The sequence below is a fragment of the Oryctolagus cuniculus genome, chromosome 2, assembly GCF_964237555.1.
Source record: "Oryctolagus cuniculus chromosome 2, mOryCun1.1, whole genome shotgun sequence".
Taxonomy (NCBI): domain Eukaryota; kingdom Metazoa; phylum Chordata; class Mammalia; order Lagomorpha; family Leporidae; genus Oryctolagus; species Oryctolagus cuniculus.
In genome coordinates this window covers 157723715-157739517 of record NC_091433.1, presented here as the reverse complement: position 1 = coordinate 157739517, position 15803 = coordinate 157723715, and positions in this window count along the sequence as shown.

The following is a 15803-nucleotide window of genomic DNA, read 5'->3' as shown; positions in this document are numbered from 1 at the left end:
GTGAGTATATTTGGTACAAATGGATGCCCAGTATATTTTCATTATATTGCATAGTATATATATGTATTTGTATGGGCTTGGACAGTTTACACCCAGTTCTGCCAGGCATATTAGGTAGGGCACACATAGGACGCTGTGTGTGCAGGACCTTTCTGTGCAGTGGACGTGGGTCTTGTGGGTTTCCCTTCTGGTCTGAGCCGCGGGGTGAGTTTCCTTGCAGTCAACCCACTGCGATGGCCCTCAGGTTGTCCATCCCAAACAAGCTTTCCTGTTCCCAGAAGAAGTGCAGGATCACAGGGGTATTTATTGACTGGAGGGCAGAGGAAAATTGGGCTCTGGTTTTCCCAGTCCAACATTTATCCTGATACATTGGGCATGGTAGGGAGGATTTGACCTCTGCCCCTTTAAGCATCAGAATGAAGGAAAAGTCCCTTTCCCAGCCAGATCTGGCCTTTTACTGTCCCCTGCTCATTCTCCTTGTTTTAGAGCCATGGTCAAAGCAGTCGATCTCCCAGGAGTCGCTGGGGGCGCAGGGCTAGGACAAGGTCGGTGAGGCCTCGCTTGCAGAGAAGCCGTCTCCGTTGCGGTGCGGAGCCCACACCTTCCGGGAGCGTTGTGGGTCGTGGCTGGGCCTGGGGAGTGTGTGCTCTCGCGTGGGCCTCGTGTCCCTGGTTTAGACCTGACGAGCCATGGGCCCCCACGGCAGCCGGTATCTGGCTCCCCTCCTGCGTACTGGAACCTTGGCACACCGCACCGCGCGCACAGTCGCCACAGCTGGCACACTCCGGCCCCAGCCTTCCCAGTGTGCTTAGGCCCCCATTTACCTGGGCCACCTCCAGCAGGGCCTGAGGGGCTTGAGGAGTGACCGCTAACTTGGCCATATTCTCTTTGGGCCTGCCTCCCTCCAAGAAAAACAGCGGCAACCCAGGAATTGCATCGGAAACTTGAATGGGCAAGATAGGATATGCAACAGGGAAGGCGCGCGTCCAAGTCCCATCTCTTGGAAGGTGCCAGCTTCAGGAACAGAGGCCGCCCTACCTCTTCCTGCCTGCCTACCTCGGCCCCAAAAGCCCCCCTCTGTCCCTGCCCCCAGGTAGGGCCGGAACTCCCCTGCACCACCTCTCTTCTTGCCCTCCTGATAAACCACAGAGTCGCCTGCCCAGTGCCAGTGCGGTTGATTATCTCCGGCGAGACGCACAATTGATTAAAATGAAATGACCCGGAAGCTGCCACGGCGCAGGGCGGGGCCACCGATCAATGGTGGGGCTAGAGGCACAGGAGCCAGACCAGTCGGGGCTGGGATTGGGGCTGACTGCCAGGGGTGGCCCAACGTTGGGCGGGGGATTTTTCTCCCATGAGGCTCTTGACCCAGGTGAGCTGAGGTGGGTGACTGTAACCCTGACTGCCCCCCACCCAAGCTTCTTCTGAAAGGAGAATGGGACAGCCTGGCACTTTGTGGGTACATTGAACGTGGCCCAGGTCAGCGAAGCACACAGCCTGGTCCCGGTCTCTTCTCCCCCTCCCTGTCTTCCTCTGCCTCCGTGGCCCTCTCTGTCCCCGCCTAGGCCTTTGTGTGACTGTCATCTGTAGCACCGCTGCCGCCTCTGGGGCTTTCTAGGGCCCTCCCCTTTGGCCCCTCCACTCCCACCCCCTCCCACCCCAGAGCAGTCTGAGATGCTGCTCGGGCGGCCCCAGGTCCTCGCTCTCAGGCCCCGTCAGCATCCCACCTCCCTGGCCCTTTCCGGCCCCAGCTGAGCAGAGCTCCCCGCCCCAGTGTGCTGCCGGGCCGGCGTCTGGCCCCAGGGAGGGCTGGGGAGGGTGAGGGGAAGCCAGGGAGGAGGGGAGCAGAACTAGCCCAGCTCCGATTTCTCCGGTCAGCTGAGCACAACTTTCCATTCGAGTGTATTCATGCAGTGGCTGATTGAGCTCTGCTCTGCCAGGCGGGGCTCGGCGGGAGGGGACAGGCACAGCCCGGCAGACAGAGGCTGTACCACACACACACACACACACACACCATCTACATAAATATACCCCCACACATCACATACACCCTCACCCAAGCCATTCCACCATAAAGGCAGTCCGGGCTTGCCCTCACTTACAGACCTTCTTCCTTATCCGATGCAGTACCTGCTTTTCCAAATACACTGCTGCTCACAGACACGAGGATCCCTCATCCTTCTCCTTACGGGGCACACTCTCAGGACCCGCACACCCTGAGCCTGCACAGTGACACCATAAACCTGCCCAGCCTCACAGCCACACCCTCCTGCAGAGCTGCCCAGGCTCACCTGACAATGGAGGTGCACATCTGCATAAAAAGCAGTAGCACCCAGAAATTCTTCGTGTGTAGCCTTGGTGGACACAGTGGGCAGAGGTTCCCCAAAATTCACACACAAGGAAGGTGGCCAGTAAACAGTTAAGTTCAGAGAAGGTAGCCACTATATTTCACCAAGACAGACACACACCTGTGAACCCACCCAAACCCAGACTACACTGCTTGACTATAGGCACTCAGAGGCCACTCCCACCCATTCCCAGCACACACACACACACACACACACACACACCAAGAAAGAGAGAGCACCAGATAAGCATCTTCAGAGAGACATGCCTACTCTCCCGAGTGGACAACAGAGCCGAGGCCTCCATTCCAGATCCAAATGCCCAGGGTGTGCTGTTCTGCTGAGCAACAAGGCAGAGGGAGAAGAGAGAAAGTCGCTGTGGTGCAGCTGGTAAAGCTACCGCCTGCAGTGCTGGCATCCCATTTGGGCGCTGATTCGAGTCCCCACTTTTCCACTTCCGATCCAGCTCTCTGCTATGGCCTGGGAAAACAGTAGAAGATGGCCCAAGTCCTTGGGCCCCTGCACCTGCATGGGAGACCTGGAAGAAGCTCCTGGCTCCTGACTTTAGATTGGCACAGCTCCGGCCATTGCGGCCAATTGGGAGAGTGAACCAGCAGATGGAAGACCTCTCTCTCTCTCCCTCTCTCTGCCTCCCCTTTTCTGTGTAACTCAAATAAATAAATAAATAAATCTTAAAAAATAAAAAGAGGGAGAAAAATTGTAGAGTAGGGAGGCAGCCCAAAGGGGAAGCAAGAGAAAGGAGGTGATTTGAACCAAAAAGGAGAGTGGGCAGGAAGGATTAAAGAGAAAAGGGAGCAGCTGTTTCCCAGGGGGAGCAAGCCTGCCTGGGAGAGGGTGCCACTGTAGTGGAGATCAGTTCATTCCTCTAGAAAGGGAGCACTGGCCTGGGAAGTGAAGTGAGCACTGTGGGAGTACCGCACCTGTGCCAGAGATGCCCAACTCCCCTGGGGAGCTGGGCGGGGGGGGGGGGGGGAGGGGGGGGCTCCAGGCAGCTTCCACTGCCCAAAGGCGCGCCCACCTCCGCATGCCACCCCTCCCTGCACTTGCAGCCGCCTCTCCCCTGGCCCCACACTCTCAGAGGTGTGCCCTCCAACACGGCTCCATTCGCAAACACGCACACACGCGTCCCTCTACCTCCGAGAGTGAGCTCAGGGCTGAGCTCCCGAACGGCACAACGGCGACAAAGCACGTCTCCACTCCTACCAGTGCGACTTCACTTTTTACCAGGAAGCCGCGGGCTCTTGCCAGCTTAGTCTTTTTGGAAAACGAAAAGGCCTCAACCTGCAGGAATGTGATTCCTCCGACAGCGGGGACTGTGCAGAATGTGCTGCACGATAGGAACCGCAGGCCAGTCACGTCCACGTGCGTGTCCCCTCCGCCTAGGCCCGCCCCGCAGCACCACCACGCTGCTCTCCGCGGGCCCAGGGAGGAGACGCTCGGAGGCAGGCGAAGTGGCTGCGCGCTGAGGAGCTGCGGGCCAGAGGCAAGCACCCAGGCTGTGCTCCTCCCTTGGGGAAGAGGGGTTTGGGACGGAGTGGGGGTGGGGGTGAGATCTCTGAAGGCAGGGAGAGTGTGTGCAGCCCAAGGATCCAAACGGAAGTGCCTGAGGGGCCGTGGCAAGGTTCAGAGGTGTGAGGAGCGCGGCGGAGTGCCCGGTGCCGGGCTCGGGGAGGAGATGGACGCGCTCCGTGGCTGTGCTCCCCCGGGGCTCTGCTCCCTGATGGCTTGCGCGGCGCGCTCTCGCCCGGGGCCTTTGTCCCGCAGTCTCTGGCTAGGACTGTCTTATTTCCGGCCGCTGGGAGGCGCTGCGGCTGCAGCCCCGGCCTCCCCTGCCCCTCGCGGCCTGGAGCTCTGGTCTTCCTGCGCGGCGGTCTTTCCCCGCGCCGGTGCCCTGCAGTGCTGGGCAGCCCCAGGCGGTGGCCGGGCCTGTGGCGGGGGGCGGCTGGAGCTCTTCCAGGCTGGCACTGGTCTTGGCTTGCTGCATTCTGAGATGGGTATTTACCATCATAATTAATTCGCCACCATTATTAAACCGAAATTCTTAGCAAGGCCCCATTAATGACTGAACGCGATGCTCATTACTGGCGCGCGCGCCTCTGGCTCTGCAGCCCGGGACCGGCGCTGCCGCCTTCTGCCTGCGCCCACCTCGCCCGGGGACGCACAGACGCACGGGAGCAGCCTCTTCAGGGCCTGCCAACCACAGCTGACCCGGCCAGGCTGGCCCAGGAGGACGAATGGAGGACGGACACATGTACATACGTGGGCGAGGGCACCAAGGCCTTTGTCCTCCCCCGAATCTGAGCTGAAGCGGGCAGGGGGAACAGGGTCAGCGAAGACCACCACGTGGCCACCGTCTCACGACCAGCGTCGGCCAGCGTACTCGGTGCCCTCCAGGCTTCTTCGCCCGTGCGCTCCCGGTAGCCGGGTGAACACTTGGCGGAGATCCTTCCTTGGGTGTGCGAGAGGGGCTCTGCCTGTCGGGCGAGGAGCCGGGGTTGCTGCGAGCTCCCATTCCAGGGTGGACAGGCCTGCGCTTGAACCACCAGCGCTGCCCAGTGGGCGGGTCTCAGAGTGAACTTTCTTGAGTGGCAGGGAGTGCGCTGTGCAGATTCCCGTGAGACGCAAGAGATTTACCTCGTGCGGGTGACAGGAGCTACTGCTGAGCCCGCGGGCCCCTGGAGAGCGCTGTGAGCTTCTGGCGATGCCGCGTCCACCCTAGTCCCAGCGTAACTGAGAACCGAGGGGCAAGCGACAGGCAGAAGCGGTCGAGGTCACCACTTGGGAGCTAACCCATCCCGCCGAGGCGCACGCCGACTTCCGGGATTGGCAGCATCACCAGGACTTGTAACTGGGGCTGTGCGGACCAGAAAGGCTTCTCTGAGGAGGTGGCATGGACCCAGAGGGGTGAAGTGGCTGGAAGGGAGGAGACGCCCATGGGCAGCGGTATGGTGCGGGCCCACGGGTGTTGAGAAGTCGTGGGTCACGGGGTCTGAGAGACGCGGGCCGTCGGTTATCATGGCGGGCAAGTCGTGTGGCCTGTGCGCGCGCACTGAGGCGCACTGAGACACTGCAAAGGCTTCAGCGGTTGCCTCCCGGCCTCCACTACCGACTGCAGTTGGAGGAAGCGGGGCCGAGGCCGGAGACAGGGAGGCCCTTCGCAGGCCAGCAGGGCAGGCAGACCGGAAGTAACCACCGAGCTAAGGTGACAGAACTGGTTGAAGACACTGCTTTGCAAGGAGGACCGGCCAGCCCTTGACCAGCTGGAGACCTATGGGCTCCTGGACGACCTGATTTCCGTGTCTGTCCCCGTTTCCCGGTTACGGACTCGGCCCTGGATCCCACATCCCTGAACCCTGTTCATCCACAGGGCTCCCGGGAGGGGTCTGTCTGGGCGCTCCCGCGAGCCAAACTCATGCCCCCTGCTGTGAAAGTTCCTCCCCAGAATGGCTATTTCTGCATTAGCTCCACTGCGCACGCATAGGAAGGGAGACCAGGGGAAAGCTCGAGGCCCAGGCCCTCCAGAAGCAGCGGGGCGGCCTGAGGAGAGACCGGAGCAGCAGGGTCGGGGGTGGAGCCGGGGCCCCAGGACGCGCGCGCAGCCTGGGTGCGAGCGCCGGGCACCAGGCCTTCCTCACGGCGGGCTCCCGGGCTCCAGGCAGCCCAGCACGGGAATCTTCCGTTTGAACCATTAGGGCTTTGGGGGGTGGGGGTGAGGGTGCGAGAGGGACGTTACAGGTGGTGGCAGCTCTTCCACGTTGAAGAGCGGACTTGGGAGCCACCGGGCAGCTGGGCACATGTATTGACCGAGAGGAGAGCCGTGAGTGGAGGTCACACCCAAGCTTCTCGGTCCCTCGCCCCTCTGGCTCGCACACCCGCTCTCGGCAGGCGGGAAGTTCCCGTGGGTTTCTGCGCGCGTGGCCCGCCCGCACGTCCTGGAAGCACTGGGCGCGTGTGACACGCACCAGGGAGCAGGGCAGGCGAGCCTCGGCTTCCAGACCGCTCTCGGGTCCTCGCGGGAGCGGTGAGGGGCGCAGAAAGGACGTGCGGAAGACGGGAAGCCGGTCAGGGCTCTGTCCAGTCCTGGCGCCCAGGACGCCAGCCCGCCTTCCGGGCGAGTGGGGAGGCCGCAGAATGCGCCAGTGTCCCGGGGCAGGGGTGCGGTGGAGGGCGGAGGTGAGGGCAGCGGGAGGCACTGACGCCCTCGGGGAGTCTCCAAACCTGTTTAGGCGCTCTCAGGAGCTTGAGACCCAGGGAAGACTCCTGGTGCGCCTCCAGCGACCCCGTGAGCCCGCCGTCCCCAAGCTCCCACCGTGCGCTCCCTAGCCGCAGGCCAAGCCGGGTCCCAGGCAGACGGTCGCGCGCTCTGTGGGCCATGGGCGGGTTTTTGCTGCCACCTCGCGGCGCTGGCGCGCAGCATCCGAACCCTCGGCGCCGCGGGCTTTGGCCTTGCACGTGGCTTGCGTGGCGGGGCTTCGTCATACCGCCCCATCTTTTTCCGCTGGACTTTCCGCAGCGCCGGTCCTCCCAGGAACGCCCCCTTCTAATCTTTTTAAAGAGGCTTGCGACAGGCCAAGCCCTGTCGTAGACCAAAGTCTGCATTTTGGCATCTGTACGACCCTCCATCCTGGTCTGTGGGCTCAGCTTTCTAACTCCTGGCTGTTGCTTTGCCTGGTGCCGTAGTGTCGGCGTCTCGCGCGGTGACCTCCTCACCCCCGCACAGTTGACTTTCCTCCTGCGCCTCCCGGCTTGTACAGCGGCGGCGGGCGGCTCCCTGGCATGACGGAAGGAAGCCTCGCCCACTAGCACCCAGGCAGCCCCTCCACACCCGCCCGCAGAGCGCCCCTCCACCCCACGCCCCGGTCCTGCCCCTGCAATCATAGTTGGGTGGAAGCAGAGAAATGCAGCTCAAATTGCAGTTTAAATGGCCACGAGGACGTGTCAGCACAGAGGCCTTTGCACAGTGCTGGGCAGGTGAGAGCCTTGCAGGCTGGTGGGATGGGACCGGCGAGTCCGCAGACACCAGATGCAGAGGCGTGGGGGCTGCCAGGGCCAACAGTTTCCTGAGGCCACCCAGCGTCTGATGGAGGAGGCACGGCCGGCTGTCTGACCTCCTGAGTGGAATCCTGCAATGTTGGGTTCCTTCTTCTCCCACTTACACAGATAAGGGAAGGGAGGGTGGAAGGAGAGAGGAGGGAGGGGCAGCAGAGGGCGACAGCACAGGCTCTTTGCCTTTTCTCAACTGCTCACCCGATTCTTAAGTGTTTATTTTTCACCTACTTGGAAGGGAAAGAGAGGGAGAGAGAGAGAGACTGACCTTCCATCTTCTGGGTCTCTCTCCAAATACCCACAACAGCCAGGGCTGCGCCAGGCCAAAGCCAGGACGCCAGGACACAGTCTGGTCTCTCATGTGGGTGGCAGGGGCCCCAGCACTTGAGCAGGCTTCCAGGATGCTGTACAGGAAGTGTGTTGGGAACAGAGAAGTGGGGACTCCAGCATGGGCTGTGGGCTTCCCCAGCCGCACCACAACGCCTGCCCCCGGTTCTCTAACGCAGGCTAAGTGCCCTCTTCAATCTCTTCTCTATAACCCAAATTTCAAAAAGCTTTGTATTTTTTTTAAGATTTATTTATTTACTTGAAAGTCAGAGTTACACAGAGAGAGAAGGAGAAGCAGAGAGAAAGACAGAGAGAGAGAGAGAGAGAGAGAGAGAGAGAGAGAGAGGTCTTCCATCTGTTGGTTTACTCTCACAATTGGCCTCAATGGCTGGAGCTGTGCCGATCCAAAGCCAGGAGCCAGGAGCTTCTTCCAAGTCTCCCACACGGGCACAGGGGCCCAAGGACTGCTCCCCGGGGCCACAGCAGAGAGCTGGATCAGAAGAGGAGCAGCTGGGACTCAGCGCCCATATGGGATGCCGGCACTGTAGGGAGCGACTTTACCCACTACTCCACAGCGCAGGCCCCAAAGCTTTGGTTTTTGTTTTGTCTGTTTGCTGCCGAAACGATTTGGGAGCAAAACCTGGCCTAACCTGTATGAAGCTATTTGTAGTCTTTATATGTCCCGCTAGGCAGAGACATCAGATGTGTCACTGCAGAAATATCAGTGTGTTTGATGAAAACACTGACCTGGGCCCACTAAGGTGGAAGTTTGTAATACTTAATATACATCCCACTAGATGGCTTGCCTTTCTGAAATCTCTGACATCCTAAATTCCCAAAGGTTGTGGGAAAGGGATTGTGGTCTATCGGATTGAGCCCATGTGGTCTGAGAAGAGATTCACAGTGGGAGAGGAAGTTGGCGGAGCTAGAATTTAATGATGGAGATGGATAAACTGTGAAAGGCAAAGTGCAGAGGAAGGGCAGAGTCACAAAGCCACCAAAGAGGGTGGCACACATCCCATGTGGATGCCGGTTCAAGTCCCGGCTGCTCCACTTCCAATCCAGCTCTCTGCTAATGGCCTGGGAAAGCAGTGGAAGATGGTTCAAGACTTGGGCCCCTGCACCCACATGGGTGACCCAGAAGAAACTCCTGGCTCTTGACTTCGGATCGGCCCAGCTCTGGCTGTCATGGCCACTTGGGGAGTGAACCAGTGGATGGAAGACTTCTCTGTCTCTCCCTCTATCTGTAACTCTGCCTTAAATAATAATAATAAAAAAACCTTAAAAAAAAAGAGGGTGGCATTCTGGAGGGTTTCGGGGGCTGGGGACTTCATTTCCACACAAGGTGGATGAATCTCGGCTCCTGGCATTGGAGTGAGAGAAGAAGCCTCTGCCCTTCTGTTGTATTTATTTCTCTGGATGTCTTCCTGTCATCTGCATGATTGGAGGATGTGCCCAGGCTCTGACTTGTGAAAACCAGCGTAGCTGTCTCTGGACATTTCGCAGTGAGTTAGCCTGGCGGACAGGCCAGGTTTGGACCCCAGAGGAAAGGAGATCCACTGGGAGCTTCCCATGCTGGCAGCAGCCACGGGTGCCTGTCTCCAGGCACAGGGCTGCTCCCCTGGTCAGCTCGAGGGGCCTGGGCTGCATTCAGACCTGGTGAGCTGCTGGGGCCCATGGGTGTGGTCTTCCGGGTGAACCTGCAGATGATCCTCGCATCTTGTGAGCGTGGACTCCATCCTGGCCACCCTTCTGGGCCTGGGAGCCATTGTGTCCACAGGTGTGGAAGGCGATACACATCCTCTGCTCTGGGACCAAGGGGGAAACTCAGAGCCACAGTGGGCTGGGCAGCCAGGCTGGCGGCGTGGGGCCTGGAACGAGTCCAGATATTCCTTCTTATTATTTATCTTGGGGCTCCAGGCCTGAGGCTGACAATTCCTGCCTCAGTCAAGGCCCCCTAGGCCATCCTCCATGAGCTGTGGCCCGTGGACATACCTCTCCGACAGAGAGAGTAACGCAACACTTACTTTGTCACTCAAGTGGGAGCTAGAACTTTCCTTCCTAAATGGGGAAAGGTCAGAAGGATGGAGGTGGAGGAGGAAATATTAAGGCCTGAAAAGGTTTTATCTAAAAAAATTTTTTTAAAGATTGTGGGGTTTGCTGCTGCTTGCTGAGGCTGCTCGCTCCCTGAGTGGGACCCTCCCCTTGATGCCAGCATCCATCCTGACTCTGCCTCTGCAAGTCTGGCAGGTGGATAGCCAGGGGCTCCCTGTCCTTGGGAAAAATCCGTCTCTACAACAAAGCCACGGGCAAGTGCCTAAAACCTGAAACCTTTGCGTGAGAGACACAGCCCCAAAGGGAGGAGGAAATAAATGTTTTTTGTTTTTTGTTTTTTGTGTTTTTTTTTTTTTTTTTTAAAAACCATTTATTTATTTGAAAGGCAGAGAAACAGGGAGGCGGGGTGGAGGAGGGGAGAGAGATTTTCCATCTGCTGATTTATTCCCCAAGTGGCTGTAACAACCAGGGCTGTACCAGTCCAAAGCCAGGAGCCAGGAACTCCATCCTGGTCTCCCACATGGGTGACAGGGACCCAAGTACTTGGGCCATCTTCTGCTGCCTTCCCGGGTGCATGAGCAGGAAGCTGGATGGGAAGCGAACAGAGCAGCGGGGACTCAAACAGACACTGATAATGCTGGTGATACAATACAACTGGCGGCTTAACCCACCGCTCCACTCCACCAGCCTGAACACTGTTGTCCGGCAGTGTGCTGACTGCTCCCACACCTCTGATTGTTATCCTCACAGCACCCTGGGAGATGAGTATTCGCTCCCTGCTTCACAGTGCAGGAAACGGAGGGTCTGCTGGTCCTCTCCATCAACCCAGTGTCAGCCTGCAGCAGGGCCAGGGGTCCCACCACAAGCTCTGCTTTGTCTTTCTTCCAGGAAGGTGGAGAGGCTGGAGCCCTGACGATGTCTGGGGTGCAGCTCCCTTCAGGAGCCGGAAGCTCTGAGCTCTGGGGGATGACCCAGGAGGGCCTTGCTTCAGGGTAACCCAGTGGAGCACCTGTCCCCCGTGTCCCTGTCAGAGACAAAGGAAATGATGTCACTTCCGCTTCTCCCTCCCCAGTGGGATTCATCTCCCGCGCTGTTCAACGCTTCCTTCCGTGTCCCCCCCCCCCGCCCCGCCATGAGAACTGGGGCAGTGCTGCCTGTGGTGTTTATTTAATGTATTGTAACCCCCTACAGTCTAGTGCTAAGAGCCCAGACTGCTCTTCCCTGGGATGTTTGGGCTCCTGAGTCACTAGAGAAGGGCCTAGAGACAGGGCAGGGTCGGCAACCCGAGCTGGGGAGAGTGACTCAGACCGCTGAGTCATCCTGACCTGTCCAGAAGCAGAGGAGATGGGAGCCCTGCAGGGGGTCCACAGGAGATGGGATTTCCAGGTGGAGGAGGAAGACCCAGCTCAACGGTGGGGGGAAGTCACAGAGCAGAAAGTGCCAGGCAAACACAGTGCCTCCACTGAGACAGGCCTCCAAAGAGCCCAAGACCATGTTCTGCGTGGCCCACCAGGGAATTCCATGTATGACTAATTTCCCCTACTGGACTGCAGGCAGGGCTGTGCTGAAAGCACTTTTGTAATCCCCGCAGCACCCAACACAAAGCCAGACTCTAGTTGTTTGAATCCATGAGTGAGAAAATGAATCAGCATGGGCTCAGTGCCATCGGCAAAGAAGCCAGGCGTTACCAGCCTGGCACAGAATATGCCCAGGGAAACCAACAGGTGTTCTAGCTGGGACGTGCAGGACCTGGAGCCTCTCAGACAGGAGTGCCCAAGTACAGTGGGGTAGCCTGGAACCAACAGGGGGGCTATCTGGGCCCAGGTGTGAGCGCAGACGCCAGGGAGCTTGCAAGGAGAAAGTGCTACCCAGACAAGGGCGGGACAGCACAGGGTGGGCATCACTGAAGGCACAGGTGGGCATAGGGGGCCAGCAAGGAGAGTGGTCTTGGAGATGCTGGCACACTGAAGCACTTGGAATCCAGACTCAGAACACCCATACCTGGGGGCGATTTGGAAACTAGCACAGAGAGTTCTTCCCTCGTGCTACCTCACCCATCATATTTTGATGAACTTCAGAGTAACCCCCTCTGCTCTTTCCCTGTTTCTTTATTGAATTTCTTTTATTAACTCGTAAGAATGTATTGCTTTTCAAATTTTTTAAGTTTCAAATTTTTTATCTATTTATTTGAATGAGAGAGACAGAGAGACAGAGAGAGAAGGCACTCCCATTCCCTAGTTCATTCCTTAAATGCCCACAAAGGCTGGCTGAATCCAGGCACCTGAACTCCACCATGGTCTCCCACGTGGTTGGCAGGGACCATCACCTGCTGCCTCCTGGGGTCTGCATTAGCAGGAAGATAGAGCCCAGGTACTCCCAGGTGGGATTTGGGCTTCTCAACTGGCATCTTAGCTGCCAGGCTACACATCCACCCCTCTTTATTGAATTCAAAAGTCAATCACTTGGACCCAAGTCTTCAGGTCCATTCATTTTTTTTTTAATTTGACAGGTAGGTTATAGACAGTGAGAGAGAGAGAGAGAGAGAGAGAGAGAGAGACAGACAGACAGAGACAGAGACAGACAGAAAGGTTTTCCTTCCGTTGGTTCACTCCCCAAATGGTTGCTACAGCCAGGGCTGTGTCGATCCAAAGCCAGGAGCCAGGTGCTTCCTCCTGGTCTTCCATGCGGGTGCAGGGCCCAAGCACTTGGGCCATCCTTCACTGTCCTCCCGGGCCACAGCAGAGAGCTGGACTGGAAGTGGAGCAACTGGGACTAGAACCCGGTGCCCATATGGGATGCCGGCACTGCAGGCGGAGGATTAACCAAGTGATCCACAGCGCCAGCCCCCATTCATCTTTTTTGTTAACATGGGAGAAACAGAAGGGATCAAGCTGACGTTCCAGTCTCTCCACACAGACACGTAGGCTGAGCTGGCTTTGCGTGGTAATTTCTATTTAGTGAGTGTGGCCCACAAGAGCAGGTGAGGCCATGGCGTTCATGAGGCAGAGCAAGAGAAAGAACTCACTGTGTCTGGGTGTCCTCGGGGAAGACTCCCTACTGTCCATCTGCCTCCGCGGGTCCCATTGAACAAATGGAGAACTGCAGCCCAGTGTTTCTGTAGGTCACTATCTCTGCAAAAGATCCCCCCCAGTGCTGCAAGGCCAAATCTCCACCCCTCGACAGCTCCTTTGGATTTGTAGCCCGAGAGGGAGGGAGCTCCACCTTGGAGGTAAGAGGGATGTCAGACAGAAGCCCAGGTTTGAACTCCAGTTCCATGCAAAAGCTCTGCACCCTGGAGCAGCCTCAGTCTGCTTTGCGTACCTATAAAATGGGTACAGTGCCATTTGTCTCACTAGTGTTGATGGGACATAAATGAGAAAGTAGATACTTCTAGCCCAGTGGGTGCAGCCTCTGGAGAAGATCCAGGTATGGTGGTGGCAGCTTTCGGTGGGCTGGTGGTGGCCAGGACAGGTGTAGAGGAGTGAGTGAGAAGCTGGAGGCGGGGTAGGGAGTGGTGGTGGTTAGTTTCCTAATCGCCCCCAGGCATGGATGTTCTAAGTCTTCATTCCGAGTGCTTCATCTCCAAGAACACTCTCCTTCCTGGCCCCTTACACCCAGCTGTGCCTCCAGCGATGTCCGCCCTGTACTGTCTCACCCTTGTCTGGGTAGCACTCCCTCCTTGCAATGCCCTCAGGTGGCCGCGTGACTGCAAAATGCCCAGGTGTGCCTGCTCTGCTCCTCTGTGATGCGGGGCACCTGAGTGATGGCCTTTACAGATTCCCGGTGACATGGTCCAGGGCGCTCTTGTAGAATCCCCTCTCATTCCTGCCCCCTTTAGGCTCTACCTTGGTTGTATGGTTGCAGGTTTTCTACTGCTGCATGGTAGGGACAGGGCAAGGTGCCTATCCTGTGCCAGTGGGGCCTCCTTTGTTCCTTTACACCCTGTGCACTCTTCTTTCCCTCCCTGCTGCCTTGCCTTTCACCCACCCCCTGCCTCGTCGGAGCCAGCAGCCCCCTCCTCTAGCCATCCTTCTCTTCCATCACATCTGCTGGGCGCCTTGGCCTTCAGCCACTGGTTCCACATTACAGATGAGAAGGTGGAGGCAGAGAGATGGCAAGAGGGCTTGCCCACGGCTGAAACCAGAGCAATGCCAGGGCCAGGAGGAAGGAGCACCTGGTACACCTCAGAGGCCAGTGCAGAAGGGCCCCTTGCAGGCCTCACTGAAGCTGTCTGGTGGTAGCTGCATCTCTCCCACACTTGGTGCCCAGGGCACCATTCCCCAGACCTACCTGCCACAAACAGCACCCGAGGCTCTGGTCAAGCGGTCACAATCCTCAGAGCTTTTTGACAAAAACTCCAGGTGCTCCAGGTGAGTCTTATGAACATGTAAGGTGGGAAAACACTGCTCAAGGATCTTGCCACTCAAAGTGGTGTGTGTGTGTGTGTGTGTGTGTGTGTGTGTGTGTGTAGGGCATCGCCATCACTTGGGGTCTGGTTAGAAATACAGGGCTTAGGCCCCACCTCGTTATGCATTTAACAGTCTCCTGGTGATTTGCACACGAGTGGCTCTGCAGTTCTTCCAGGTGACCCAGTGCTAATCTCAGCCATGGCATTTCACTAACCTGAGCTCTTGGTAGTCCTAGCACCTGCCATGTTGTGACGACCAGACTGGACTCAGAGCTGAACACATGTTGTAAAGTTCAGAAATGATGACCAACGCTGTCATCTGGCCTTTGCCCTTGCACATTGTTCCTTTGACTCTGGTCACCCAGGACTCCCCAGCCTGTCCTGTCACAGGTGCCGGCCTCCCCACCTTGCCGCAGTGCCGGCTCAGTGTGGGAGGGGGGTGGGGAGCCCCTCGTTTCCTGCAGGGAAACTCCTGAGGAGGGGCCAGCCCTCAGGTGGGTTCTCACCTTGACCATTTCCACAGCCCCTACCTCTGGCCAAGCAACCCAAACGCCAACATCATTCAATGGACAGGTGATGCAGGAAAACGGGGAGAACAACCCCAGAGAGCCCCATTACTGGGGGACACGCCCAGAGTGACCTTGCTGGTCCCAGAAGTTGGTTTGCGTGATGGACAGGCCTTGGAGGGTGGCTGGACGGGGGCCAGCAGCTGGAACATCACAGGGGTGAGGACAGGAACCAGAGCAGACGCATGTGAGTGGGATGGTTGTGCCAGCAGCAATGCATTCCCTGGTCAGGAAGAAGAGGACCTTGGGCATTTCTTGGCTCCAGACAACCCCTTCTCTATCAAGATTTGTCCAGCAGAGCTGCCCCAGGTGGGGCTCTGGAGCGCCTGCACCTGCCCCTGGCCCTGTGTATTCACAATAGCCGGAGGTCCTGTATTACCAGTTCACCCTCTTCAACTTTATGCTCTGTCCTGTTTGTGCCCACAGATGTCCTCCCTGCATGAGGTCACATGTCCCCTCTGTGTGTGTGTGAGAGAGAGGGAGAGAAACAGAGAGAGGGAGAATAGGGTCACTATTTTACGTGACTCTGTTGAGGTTTATTCTGCGGAAGGCAGAGTTTATCACACTTTGCTGTCCAGCTCATTGTGTGGATTTCCTATGCCAGCTTCCCAAATGCAAATATTCAATCTACAATAACCTGCAAAAACAATACGCAGGTTTTCAGTCCGTGGCTCTGCAAGTCCCAAACAACCAAGAGCCCAAAATTCCTTCCAGCAGGGGAAACTGACAGTTTTGATGCTTTAAGGGAGTCTTTCCTGAAAAAGGGAGATCTTGGCCCCCTGCGATCTGGTTCAAGTTGGCCTCTTGGAAGGTATTCTTCTGAGCAAGCCATGGTTCCAAGACCCAGAGGCTTAAAGTAGAGGAGAAATTCCACATGGCAGGGGCCTCCACAATTACAGCACCTGTGGGGCCTCTGAGATTGGGGACACCCTTCCCTGGGCAGCCTGGGGGCTCTAGCCCTTGGAGGTGACGTCCAGGCCCACATTGCTGCTTTCCCTTTACGCTGGCTCTGGGGCCCTTTGTCGCAGCAGCAGT